This window comes from Catharus ustulatus, chromosome 14 (assembly GCF_009819885.2).
Source record: "Catharus ustulatus isolate bCatUst1 chromosome 14, bCatUst1.pri.v2, whole genome shotgun sequence".
Lineage (NCBI taxonomy): Eukaryota > Metazoa > Chordata > Aves > Passeriformes > Turdidae > Catharus > Catharus ustulatus.
Genome location: NC_046234.1, coordinates 9533296 through 9546030, shown reverse-complemented (window position 1 = coordinate 9546030; position 12735 = coordinate 9533296).

Here is a 12735-nt window from a genome sequence, read left to right as displayed (position 1 = left end):
TTAAACTTGCAACTTAAAGCCTTTCAATTTGCACTCTAAATGAAATGTTTCTCTTCTTTCAGTAACTACATGTTATGACTTTTTTTCTTAATAAAAAAAACCTAACCAGGACAAACCAGTGCAAGAAAACTAGAGACTTATATTTCATAGTAAATTAGCTTCCTCAGAAGGCTTGCTTAAGTGCATGATTAGGCATATTTATGTTCTCATAGCACATTTATGATTTCACACCAAATTATGCAAAATTTGAAGTTTCCTATGGCTTTGACTCACAACCAGGTGGAAGTGTCTAAAAGGCTGCCAACATTTACCCCATCATGACAATAGCAGTTGATACTGATATTCCAGTGAATAATAGGTCACACTTACTGAAATTGATTGCCTCTAAGTTCACCAGGAGAAAAAATAGCAAAATGTGGCTAGTAACTTTGGCCTGAGCAGCCTTCCTTGGTGAATGATTTCACTGAAGGGGTGGGAAAAAGGGTGGGAAAAATAAAGTTTGGACTTTGAATCATAGAGAATGGGAGAAGTTTAAAATCAGTATATTAATATTTCTTCCTCAAGATGCTGTTCAAGGATACTGTTCCAATCTTAAAGACAAGTAAGTTAAAATTTACTTGAATAAGCAAGCTCCTGTAGATATGTTAGAGACTTATTCACAAGGTGACACATAGCTTAAGAGATGAAAACTGCCTACCCAGTTAAATTTTATTAAGGTAGTCACATCTTTAGATATGATCACACTGCAAGAATTGCCTATTAAATTAGATCTTTTGACCTTCATTGGGGAAACCCCCCTTCATATAGCTAAAAGAAAGAAAAATTATTAAGATATCTATACACAGAAGGAAGGTATTTCTACTTCATAGTTCAAATGGCATTATTCTTGGTGGTCTTCAAGACCTTGAACCAAAATGTGAAAATTCAGGAAGGTTTGCTAAAGCAAAAAATGCGAACAGCAGTACCTTGTCTAAAGAGTATCTTCTTATTGGCTGCAAACAATTCAGAACTAAAGTTCAATTTTCACCTCCAAAAACTAAAATTCACCCACAATTGTATTTGAGATAAGACATTTATTTTCCAGTTTTATCCTTTTGTTTGCAAATAGCACTTGTATGGCAACCAGTGGAGAAAGCAGTGCCCAAGAAAGAAACATCTGATTTCAAATATTTTGTTCCTGGCTTGTTTAAAAAGGACAGAAGGCTTGCAAGAGAAAATTTTGCAAACAGTTGTCATAATTTCAAAGATAAAACTGAACAATATCTTACAGCAAATTCTCATGACAAAGAGTTGCAGTAAATGGAATATTGTTCTGGGATCATGCCGGGTTGTGAGCTCTGGTTCTTGGCACATGGGCAGGCTAAAAGCCTCACAGTCACTCAGGCTGGAGAAGCTTTAGTGACATGTAGTGAACAACTGGTTCCTTTCTTCTCTAATGTTTTAGTATCTATTTTCTTTCTGCTCTAAAAGGACTTTATTATAAAGCTGAGAAACTATTTCTTTTGTTGTCAAGATAACTGTGGTCCAAATCAGTGAAATAAAAGCCTTGTGTTTTCAGACATATCACTTTGACACTGGTTGCACTGTATGGAACATACATATTAGGATACATACTTTCATATATTCAGAAAATAACTCACTAGGCATTTGATCCAACCTGCACTAATAACATCAATATTTTTAGCTATTTAAGGATGTTTCCTAGAGAAAAAGTTAAGTACTGAGAAGCAGCAGCAAATGACCCTTGCTATGCACGTGCATGCATTTATATCTTGCTAGCTGTCAGGAAAAGAAAGCTGATCCCACATCAAAAGGATTCCCAGACAGTTCTGGGGAGAGGGAATAAATCCCACAAACAAACCGCTTACTCCTTCACTGCTCCCTTTCTTCACTTACAAATAAATAAATAAATAAATAAATAAATAAATAAATAAATAAATAAATAAATAAATAAAACAGCAGTGAGTCAGTTAATGGTTATTTATCTGAAACCATGAATGAGAAATAATAAAAAAAAATTCCTTTTGTTTCCCTCTTCCCCTCATGATTTGTAATATTGGCTCTGCAAGCTTGACTCTGCTTCTGATGACAAATGATGCGGTTGTAAGTAGCAGTCCTTGTTATCAGGACAGGTCCATATCAGCTTTATTTAATACAGCAAGAGTTTTTACTGTCTCTCTGATTTGTTTATTTCTTCCTCCTCAGAGAGCTCTTTCAGGCAGTGCTTCCTTTACCTGGAATCACTCCAAAACAGTCGTCTACCGTTTGTTCAGTGCCTGGTTTTGAGCTGCCCCCAAGGTGCTTAGGTGGTAGGACTAAGAAGTACCACCAAGCTCCAATAACTCCACTAATTAATTAGGGACTTCAGGGCACAGAAGGGATGCTTTACTTTTAACATTTTTATTGAAACATCTGCACTCTCAGATAGTTGTCTTAGAGGAAATCCTTGGCTAACTGCACTCTTTCAGCTGCTAGAACTGACATTTCAGCTTCTCTTCTAGTCCACAAGGTAGGGAATGTTAAGGGTCTGTTCATGTGCCAGGGTTTTGAGGAAATTTTTTACTGCCTTTTCTGTGATAAAACCCTTAATGGTGCTAGGGCACACTGTAGTTTATAATTCAAATAAGGATGTTCGTTGGAATTTCCAGAATCTTTAAAAAGCAGTTTTTAAAATGCTTATGAATATGGTGAAAAAGTGAGATATATGAAGAAAATCAACTCTCTAGGTTGAGGTAGCCCATGCTATGCTCCTTTTTTCTTCAGGAAAATAAATGGCTTCATTGCTTTAGTGTCATGAAAGCATTATCTTTGACCACATGAAAAATACAGAGGGTAAAAATATACTTTTTCCAGAAAATTAAAAAAAAATTGCCAATCCTAAAGTTTCTGAAATAAGCAGAAGATTATTCCAGAAGACCAGAAGTCCAGAAGACTAAAAGTCCTCTGGAAACCCTGAAATGCTGTTCTTATGTCCTTAACTTGCCTCACACACGGTAAAGTGAAGCATATTGAACTAGAGTTGTGTGCTTTAAACCCTTTATGTAGACTAAAATGAGAAACAGAAGTGAAACCTGCACAGTTGTTGCTGCCCTGGTAGTGGAAACACAACCACAAAAAGCTCTCTGCAGCCCCCCAGTCATACCCCAAACCCTGATGGACACAGTCTTTGCCACCATTGCTGTTCCCCTGCTCCTCAGCCACTTGATTCACCCTCTTGTCAAAAGCTTTTAACTCAAAAACTCTTAAAATAAAGAATTCCTCTCTTGATCTGGACACAAGTCTCTTCCAGACTCTATCTAGTAGGACACACTTTAAATGCCAGCAGAGTTTTCCTGCACCTGGAAGGTTTTACCCCAGTGACTCCCTGGCTTTCACCTCTTTCATAAAGCTTTCCCAAACAGATATGACAAGGCACTGATGATTTTGTTCTCTTCTCAATATTCAAAATATAAGGACAATTCTTGGGTACAGATAACTTCGTGACATCCACATCGAAATCTGCACTACAAAGCACTACCTGTCTAGAAGGGAACGTTGAGTCTCCAAAGGTTACATTTTCAGAAATATTGTTTGCCTCTTAGCCAAGAGATATCCATGGCATTTAAGTGATTATGTTATAAGAGTTTGGGCCATACTGAGAGCATTGCTGTACTTCTGTATCTTTGGAAGTAATTGGCAACCTGAACTAGACCCACTCTCACTTGGTCCAAAGGTACCTTCCACAACCCACCTTCCTGTCACAAATTTATGATGTGGAAATTCTGCTTACAAAACAAACGTGCTACTTTATTAAAAAAGGCCTCTGCCTAATAAGTAATGAAAGACAAATAGCTTTAATAACTTGGTCCATGTTTTGCCACAGTTCTTTTCTTACCGCAATACATTCCAGCAAATGAAAACCTGGTGAAAAAAAATCATTCATTAGAAATACTCCTTCTTACAAATATAGCTTTGACAGAAACCCTATTAACAACTTGTCTGTTTAATCCCATGATTTTTCTATGCTCACCATTTGATAAAATTTGAAAATGTACAATTCATGTGCAGAAGTGCCTATAACAAGTGCAGGCTGTAACTGTCTTCCTTGGGGCTAATCATTTTATAATGAGTTTAGTGAAAAGCACCTAAGCAATAAGTTGTAGCTGACAGCAGCCCAAGGGAACCTCTAAATGCTAAAAAATAGCTGCTGAAGGTTGTTGAATAATCTTTTTTTGGATAGAAAAAGGGCTTCTTTTGGAAATACACATATTTTCAGGTAGTCGTAAATCAAACAGCAAAAAATTTGTATTGCTATGGGCTTTATCCAGTTTTCATTTTTACACTCTTGCAAGGTAGCATATACTTTAAAAAATTAAGAATTGTCATCCTGCTAGAGACGCAATTATATTAATTTGTGACTCTGTACCACTTGGAATTCAAGAAAGGCTGTTTTGAGTCAACTTTGTACAGAGCTTAAGACCTCTACTCCCAACCAGATTCACAGAGTAGAACTATATCTTTTTTTAGTTTTTTTTTTTGGGTTTTTTTTTTTTTTTGTTTTGTTTTTTTTTTTTTTTTTTTTTTACCAGCAAGTAAAAGCTATGTTCCTGTGTGCTGTCAATACATTGTTTTGTCAACCTGAACAATTACTGGCTATCATTCTAAAGCATGTTACTTAACTTTAAGTTTTCACAGCAGAAATCTGAGGTTTAATATTGCAGCGCAAAAAAAAAATAGGGAGAAGTTCAGCCCTTTTAGAATCCAGGGATATTGACCACCAGGAAAAGGAATTCTGAAACAATCAACTGGTATTACGTACATATATATAAAATATGTGAGTTACAAAAACACTAATTCCTAAATGAAAATATAGCTTTTGCTGCTGCAATCACTACAGCAATGGGCACTGTGTCTATCTTTGCCAGCACCTTTTCAGGGCAATATACACAAGCCTAGAAAACAGTATAAATGCATCTAAAAAAATAATTCTAAGGTCTCTACAACCTGGTTAAAAATGATTCTGTTTTGACATGCTGTAGTTATACCTGACACAACTTGAGTTATCTGTCATGCTAATTTGCATATATACCTATATTCATAAAATATGTACCTGCTTATTATATTTTACTCCAGGCTACACTTTTATCTACACACTTATGAAATATAAACCCACAATTATTAGGAAAAAAATATCTATTTCTACAGTGTAGTAGAATGCTTAACACTAAGGAAAAATAATTCCATTTTGCACAAAGAAAATTATCTTCTAAAATTTTGAGAATACATCTCAACCTGAATTGTAACATTTATGAATAAATGACTTGGAATTATTTTATGCTGTTTCATGTCATCAAACCCCACTAAGATGAATTAAAAAAAAAAACAGTTTGCACCATTAATTTTTCTCTTTTTTTTTTAATCTGAAGACGAGTTTTCAGAGGCACAGAAAATCTTTAAAAAATTCTCACAAAAGCTTTGTTTTCCAGACCCAGAGAATTCAAGATAAGGTCCAAATATGAAATACTGACTGCTTATCTGAATTGGAATCCACATCCAAGCCATTTCAAGTGAGTCATTATATCTAGTGGCCCTTAGGTTGCTGTGGCTATCAGCAACACAGACTTGGTTTGGAGATGGGATAAAGTTTATAATTAAATTACAAGGATGATTGCCTAATCCACTGAAAAAAAAAGGCATATAGGGTAAAATAAACAAAAATCCCAGCTTAGTTTAATGAGATTCTTTGACACAAAAAGAAGTAATTTTATTCAATTCTTCCATAAATACCTGCTGAAAATGTAGATATTTATCAGTGAAGTCCAAATTTAATTGTAGTACAGATTCAATTTAAACAGAGTGCACTGAGTTACAATTACATTGTATTAACTGCAAACATGGCTCAACTATGCTTAATAGTTACAATAGTATGGAAAGAAGAATCATATTTGAATAATTATGATTATTTGAAGTCCTGAACATGCTAGGTAGAATTCTGCCATCAAAAAAACAATATAAAAATTACAAAAACATTTCCTACATAGTTACAAATGAAAGCAATAATTGTTGGTCTATTTTCCAGGAACTATTGATTGCTAGAATTGATGTTGTAATTAATATTTACCAAGATGCACTGAAGTTAATTAAATTAGTGTAAATTAAATCTTCAGAAAGATAATAGCTATTAATTTAACATTAGAACATCAAAGGGTAAAAAGTGGGAAATAGACAATATTAAAACCAGTTTAATTTAGTAATGTAGGAAAAAATACTAATGACTATATGAAAACTGCTGTGATCTCAAGACAGATATAACTAAAACAGTTTAATTTCCATTAAGTATTTTTTTAGATTGAATTAATTTGATAACTGTTTTATGAGATCACCAAACTTCAGTCTGAGGAAGGCAAGTATATATGTCCACAGCAAACAGACTTTGAGGTTCTGTGTTTTGAGTCTAATAACACACCTCAGGCCATGGTTTATGCTGATATCATTGTGGTAACAGCTCCAAAGCACAGTAAGCACTGTCTTGGCAGAAAAACTCAGCAAAGACAAGGATAGACCCAAACTTTCCTGTCAAGGGTCTCTCATCTCATTAGAGTTTTGATAAGTGCATTTGTTTAAATTGCTGTAGTTCAGTGTATTTATGTTTTAAATTACTTGTGGGAAGTAAGAGATTCCTCCCAACAACTTGAGTCTTTTTGCTGCATGGGGAAGGTGTCCCCCTCCAAAAGCTTCTCTGGGTGCTCCATACTGGGTGCTCCTCTTTCCTCTTTCCCAGATCTACTTTTCTTGGCCCAGTACAAGTTTTAGGTGCCTTAAAGATGTAACACCTTTTCCTAGGCTGCATCTGCATCAGGTTGAAGGAGCCCAGTTTGCTCTGTTTCTTTCATCCTTCTCACAGATCTATCAGAAAATTGCTTTTGTAAAACAGAGTGTACATGTGGTCCTTGACCTGGCAGGTACAGATCTCTCTGGCAAAGGGAAAACCCAATCCCTACCTTGCTGCTTGGAGGAAAAATCATCCTCCTTGGGTATTAGCTCTCAGTCCTAGCTACATCATTAAATGAGGTGAGAGGAGGTACCAGATAGACAAAATGACTTTTTCTTATTAAAAGCATCACCATAAATCTGTATTATTTACATTCACACAAAACAAAGATGTTCTTTGAAACATCAGCATCTCTATTTCAGTTTCTTACACAGCCCCCAATACCATCATTTATTTTACTCGGTGTTTATACTTAAACTGAAATGAATCTAAACTAAAGCAATTTCTTTGTTGCAGTCTTGGAAACAAGCCAGATACCTGAACATTCAAAAGGTTATAGAAAAGTAGTTCCTTCAGGAAGTATTTAGGAAACTCCTGAAAGTACATACACTTTTTAAAAAGAAAACACTTCTATTATTTCCATACTAAGAGGGAAACTAACCTTGGAATGGGAAAAGAAAAATAACCAAACAAACCCCAACCAGTTTGACTTTCTGCTTTCATGAAAGCATTTCCAACAATTAAGAATCTTTTTCTATGCAAGCTAGAATTTTGGAGTTATATATTCCAACTAAACCAAATCACAGAATTACATAAGAACAGAACCATTTAGGTTGAAAAAGACCTCTAAGAGGAGTCTAACCAGTAGCCCAGTACTGTCAAGTGACAAGAATTCCCACAATCATGACTTCCTTTAACATGTGCAAGCAACATTACTGTTTTTTGGCTACACAGGGATGCAAAATATACTTTCAGCCTCTTGCAAAAACATTACATATTTCTGCTTATACCATTACCACAATAAATGATGATTTTCTTTACTGCAGTTATTTCTACTTTATTATTATGTGAATACAGACTATTCAACGAGTGTTCACTTTGCTCCAGTCACCAAAAAATGCCCTTTGAGGACAATAGGTAAAGCAAACTAGACAAATAAAAACCAAGAAATGGTTAGTAGATGAGTAGCAGAAAAAAAATTGCAATCTCTCAATTTCTGTTTGCAGTGGAAAGACTGTTTGAACACAAACTTCTTTCTGTGACACAGAATAGGTAGATTTATTTGCTAGTAAGTACAAAGCCCCATAAAAGGCTAAATCTTCAAAGAACATTTTCCTGGTGTCTGCTGCTAAGTAAACATAATGCATAAATCCCTCCAAGCCTGAAAGGCAGGAAGAAAACCCACTTTTATAATTACAAGCCAAAGATATTAAAACAACTACCTGCTTCATAAAAAAATACAGAGAGAAAACCTTACACTTGTAGTTACTCCCAAGTGTGAGATAATAACTAGGAAGAAACAAAAACTTGCACTCTCAGCAAAACCAGAAAACTTTATATACCAAGAATCAGTTCCATAGTCACACATCTTAGTAGGAAGCTATGGCCAAACAGGTCAACATGTTTTGGCTTCTAACCATGTCCCTCAGGACCCAGTGGCAAGGCATCAGTGGAAACACAACCTCCCTTTTGTAATGGGGCACTAACTTTGGCACATACATAAAACACTGCAAGCATTCCTATGCTAATAGGTCAAGGGAAGATAAAAATTTTATATGAGGCCATTTCTGCATTGCACCAAGTTCCCTTTAAAAGAAGCTATAAAGACAATGATTTTCTAATTTGAGAATGCTCCTGGAGTACGGGGACTTTGGAAGGTAAAGTGCCAATACAAACAAGGGCTGTGCTGCAAGGATTGAAAGGACTGCAAGATGAAAGTGGACTCAAGTGGACATTGGCATGACACAAAGTTCTTGGGACCCCTATTTGCAGTAAAAAGTCAGGTGCTATCATTCCATTTAGATTTTTTGTGAAGTTTGTTAATGAGATATCTACATACAAATATTTTATTCCTATTTTACCAGAATGTCTTCTGTTTGTATGAGAATGAGAGATGGTCTGTAAACATTTTCACCTATTATTTATAGGTTATGATAACTTTTAATAAATAAAATCTCCATCTTGAAGCAGTTTAGTTCATAGGCACTGCAGCACATGTGAGTTCTGATGTGTCCACCTAAGTGAGTCCAAATCTGACAGCATGAATTCATTGCTACTCACAATGTCTCATAAGAGAGACAAATCAATTGGAATTCACTTTCATAGCAAAACTGAAGGAGAAAAATTACATGAACTCAAGTCCTGTTAGTGTAGCACTGAAACTGAAATTTAATTCCTTTTCCAATAACTTGCCAAAAGAGACTTCAACCTCATGATGTAAAGTCCTTATTGAGATGATGTTGCCAATGCCTGAACTGACATGACTTGTCCAGTTCAACCCTCCTGTTATTCTAAAAAGCCATCCTGTTTTAAAACACTTATTTTAATCCAAGCAAGGACACACTTTGTCACTGAATTAAAATGATTTGTAAAATCTAAAATGCTTACAACATACTGCTTTGTTGATTTATTAAAAAAAACGCCCTCTCCACCATCATTCATAATTCTTATTTATCAACACTAAACATACTTATTTGTTAATCTCATTCAAAAATTACTAAATTAGCTTCTGTGCATTTTCTTCATTGCTCCAAGTCCTGTGTTAAATAGATGTTCAAAACAAATAAAACAATTACCATTTTCTCTGTCTGCCTCTATTTCCAGCCAAAAATACACCCAAAAAACCTCCACTTGTTAATAAACCAAAGTATTTAAATACAAAAAAGGCAGGCATCTTTTGCCTTCCAACTCCAATAGACGTCGAGGTTTCATTTCACCTTCCTCAGACACAAAAATACTTCACTACAACCTTTCCAACGACCTTTCCTAGCACTGCCTTTTCCATGAATCCCAACTGCTCCTTTCCATCACCTTCTCCAGACTTGACAGTAACTAGAAACTCAGCTTGATTTAATATTACTGAACCAAGTGAGAACATGTGCTACAATTTTGCAAGAAGGAAATTTAAATAAATATTTAACAGTATTTAATGTTACTGTAGTCACTTCAGTTGAGCTTATGTATTCAAACTCCTGTGAACCCCTCCTGACAGTCCCACACATTGAGTATTTATTTACTTGTTACTGTCTATTCTGTGCTCCTTGCAAATGCAGAATCAAAACACCAAAAAAGATTCATTATTTCAACATAAACAACAAGACTGGCTTCATGCTGCTTCAAAAAAACCCCAAACAATTGAACATACGAGAAACTGCTTCAGAGATGTTTTAAAAGAGTATCAACACTTCATTTCTCTACTTCAAAGAATGTTAAAAAAATCTATGACTTGAATTCAGGTCAAGCCCTAGTTCAAAGTATTTAATATAAGGAAAGATGTATTTGTTTAGCACTGTTTGAAACAGAAATTTTTACAGCTGGGATTGAGAAAATTAGAAGAAAAAGGTATCTCAAAATGGAAATCATAAAAACACACCCATCTACAAACATATTTGTGCTGACACATCTTAAGTTTCACGTGTCCTTACAAAAGAGGAGGACTGAAAAATAACGTTATAAAACATGCTAATGAATGCTGGAAAAATGCAAATAAGTTTTTAGAATTTGAAGGTGAATTTACCTGGACAACTACAATGAAGTATTATTACTTTATGAAGAGATAATAAATGAAGAGCTATGGAGCTACATTTCACATTTAATTTAATATAAAATATTGGAACATTTTATTATTGTTTTCCTGTGTTTACAATTGTATTACAATATTTCCAAAGGATAACTGAAGATTGTCCATGCTGCTTTGTTATCAGCTAGAACTGGTTTAAGATGATTCCACTTGCCACTAAATTTCTTATGAATGTTTTTGAAAACAACATCCCCATAACCATAATATCTGTTAAGGTCCTAGTAAATATATCTGCTCTGAGAGACAGTGTCCTTTTATGAGCATTCATTTCCATTAGTCCAAACAAGTTAATCTCTCTCAGAAAGGCAGCTGAAATCAGCTCTATCTTAGTGCTGTAGCCACAAAGAGAAGTTGTTGTTTTTACAAAAAGGCAGTTTCTGTTGACCTTAAAGAGGCTTTTAGAAGACTGTCCCTTCACCCTTTGAATTGATTAGCACTTGTTTGTAAGATGAATCAATATAGCATCCGTCTAATCTTAATCTAGCCCTTGCTTATAGAAAAGTCATGAAGGATTTTTTTTTATTCTCTGTATCTATTTAATTTGTGAAAGGTCCTCTGAAATTACACAGTAGATAACATCTATTTATAGCAATGATAAGTGTAAGCAAACTTTGAGGAATTCACTTAAATTCTAGATAGATATTGAACATTCACAAGCATTAAATCTGAGCTCAAAGAACTGAATGAATTTGATACTGTTGATCTCAAATTTTTAAATTCATATTGGTTAATGGAGGTTTGTGAAATTATATATTTTATAGATAATTAAATCTAGTGATCCTAGATCACTAGATTATTCCTGCAAAAAAGAGGATAAAGACTTCAGTGCAACTTCATGTATCATGAAACCACCCAGACTACCATACAATCCTTTGAGTTTTTTTCAGAGGGAAAGAATCATGTAGCAGGTTGCTGAAGTAAATAAGATTTACTTTGTAGAAAAAGTATGTGGGTTAGTTAAGCTTTGCCTCAGATTTTTGTCCCTCTGGTCCTCAAATCAAAGCTTTGATTTCTTATAGCTCTGTGGAAGTTAAATCAATTTTCAATTACAAAAAAAAAAAAAAATCACTTCTGTTCAGAGGACCAGAGGATCCAAGAAACTTTCACATGCTTGTTTTAAATTATACAATCCAGGTAGTATCCTCTACCCATAACTACTGTAATCCAAAATGGATTTATCATGTACTATATGTCCAGGACAGATGAATAATCTGGTCACAATCTGAAAATACCGTTTCAGACACTTGACTGTATCATCCATTTTAAATCAGACTTCTGCAGTAACTGATTCTTCCTGTTAAAAAGGGCTTAATTAGAATTAAAAACCAAACACAGGAAGACAATGCACTGGAATTTAATCTTAAAATCACTTACATTAATGTCTGATATTTTTATTCATATTAAGTAAAACAGTACTTTGTATTTATGCTCTTTTAAATATCCTTTAAGAAAACACTACCCCAAGTCAGGCTGTTGCAACAAAGGCCTCCCACACTATCAACAGCAAAGCAGGTTTCAAACAGAAGTGCCCGTGAAGATTTTATCCAACACCACCCTCTGGGACTCCTTTTGTTCAGCACTGTGAATTACAGAAGTTCCAGTGTAACTGCAAATTAGGAATGCAGCATTCCTAAGCATAGGCAGTATGTGCTATTTGACTACAATGACCTAAGAAATGAAGGCAACCTACCTATTAAACTACTGCCACTGTCTTTTATATTTATTTCAATGAGATAACACTCTAGAGATGTCATGCTTATTCCTGTCAGATACATTTCAAATGAGCATCTCATCTCAAAAGTTTTGCTTCTTTTTGTGAGGATATTTTCCATGATCCAGACAATAAAAAAGTGTGTTTAAGAATAGTATTGCATTAAAGGCTTCCTATAGAAGTTAGAAATAAAAGGGCCATATTTCCGAGCCTTTAATGATGCCCATTTTAAAAACTTGCAGTGCAAACAAAACAACAAGGAGGAGGATCATTTTATGTTTAGCAGGACTCAAAATGCAATAAAATATTAATTGTGTTTCTGTTTTAAAAATTCAAAGGGACACAACGGTTGGATATCCTTTGGGCTGCAACAATGTCACAGGAGTCTGCAATCTGAGGAAAGAACCAGAATTTCCAGTATAATTTTGGATAGTTTCCATGTCAGCGTACAGTGATTCAGTAATATTCTCTCTT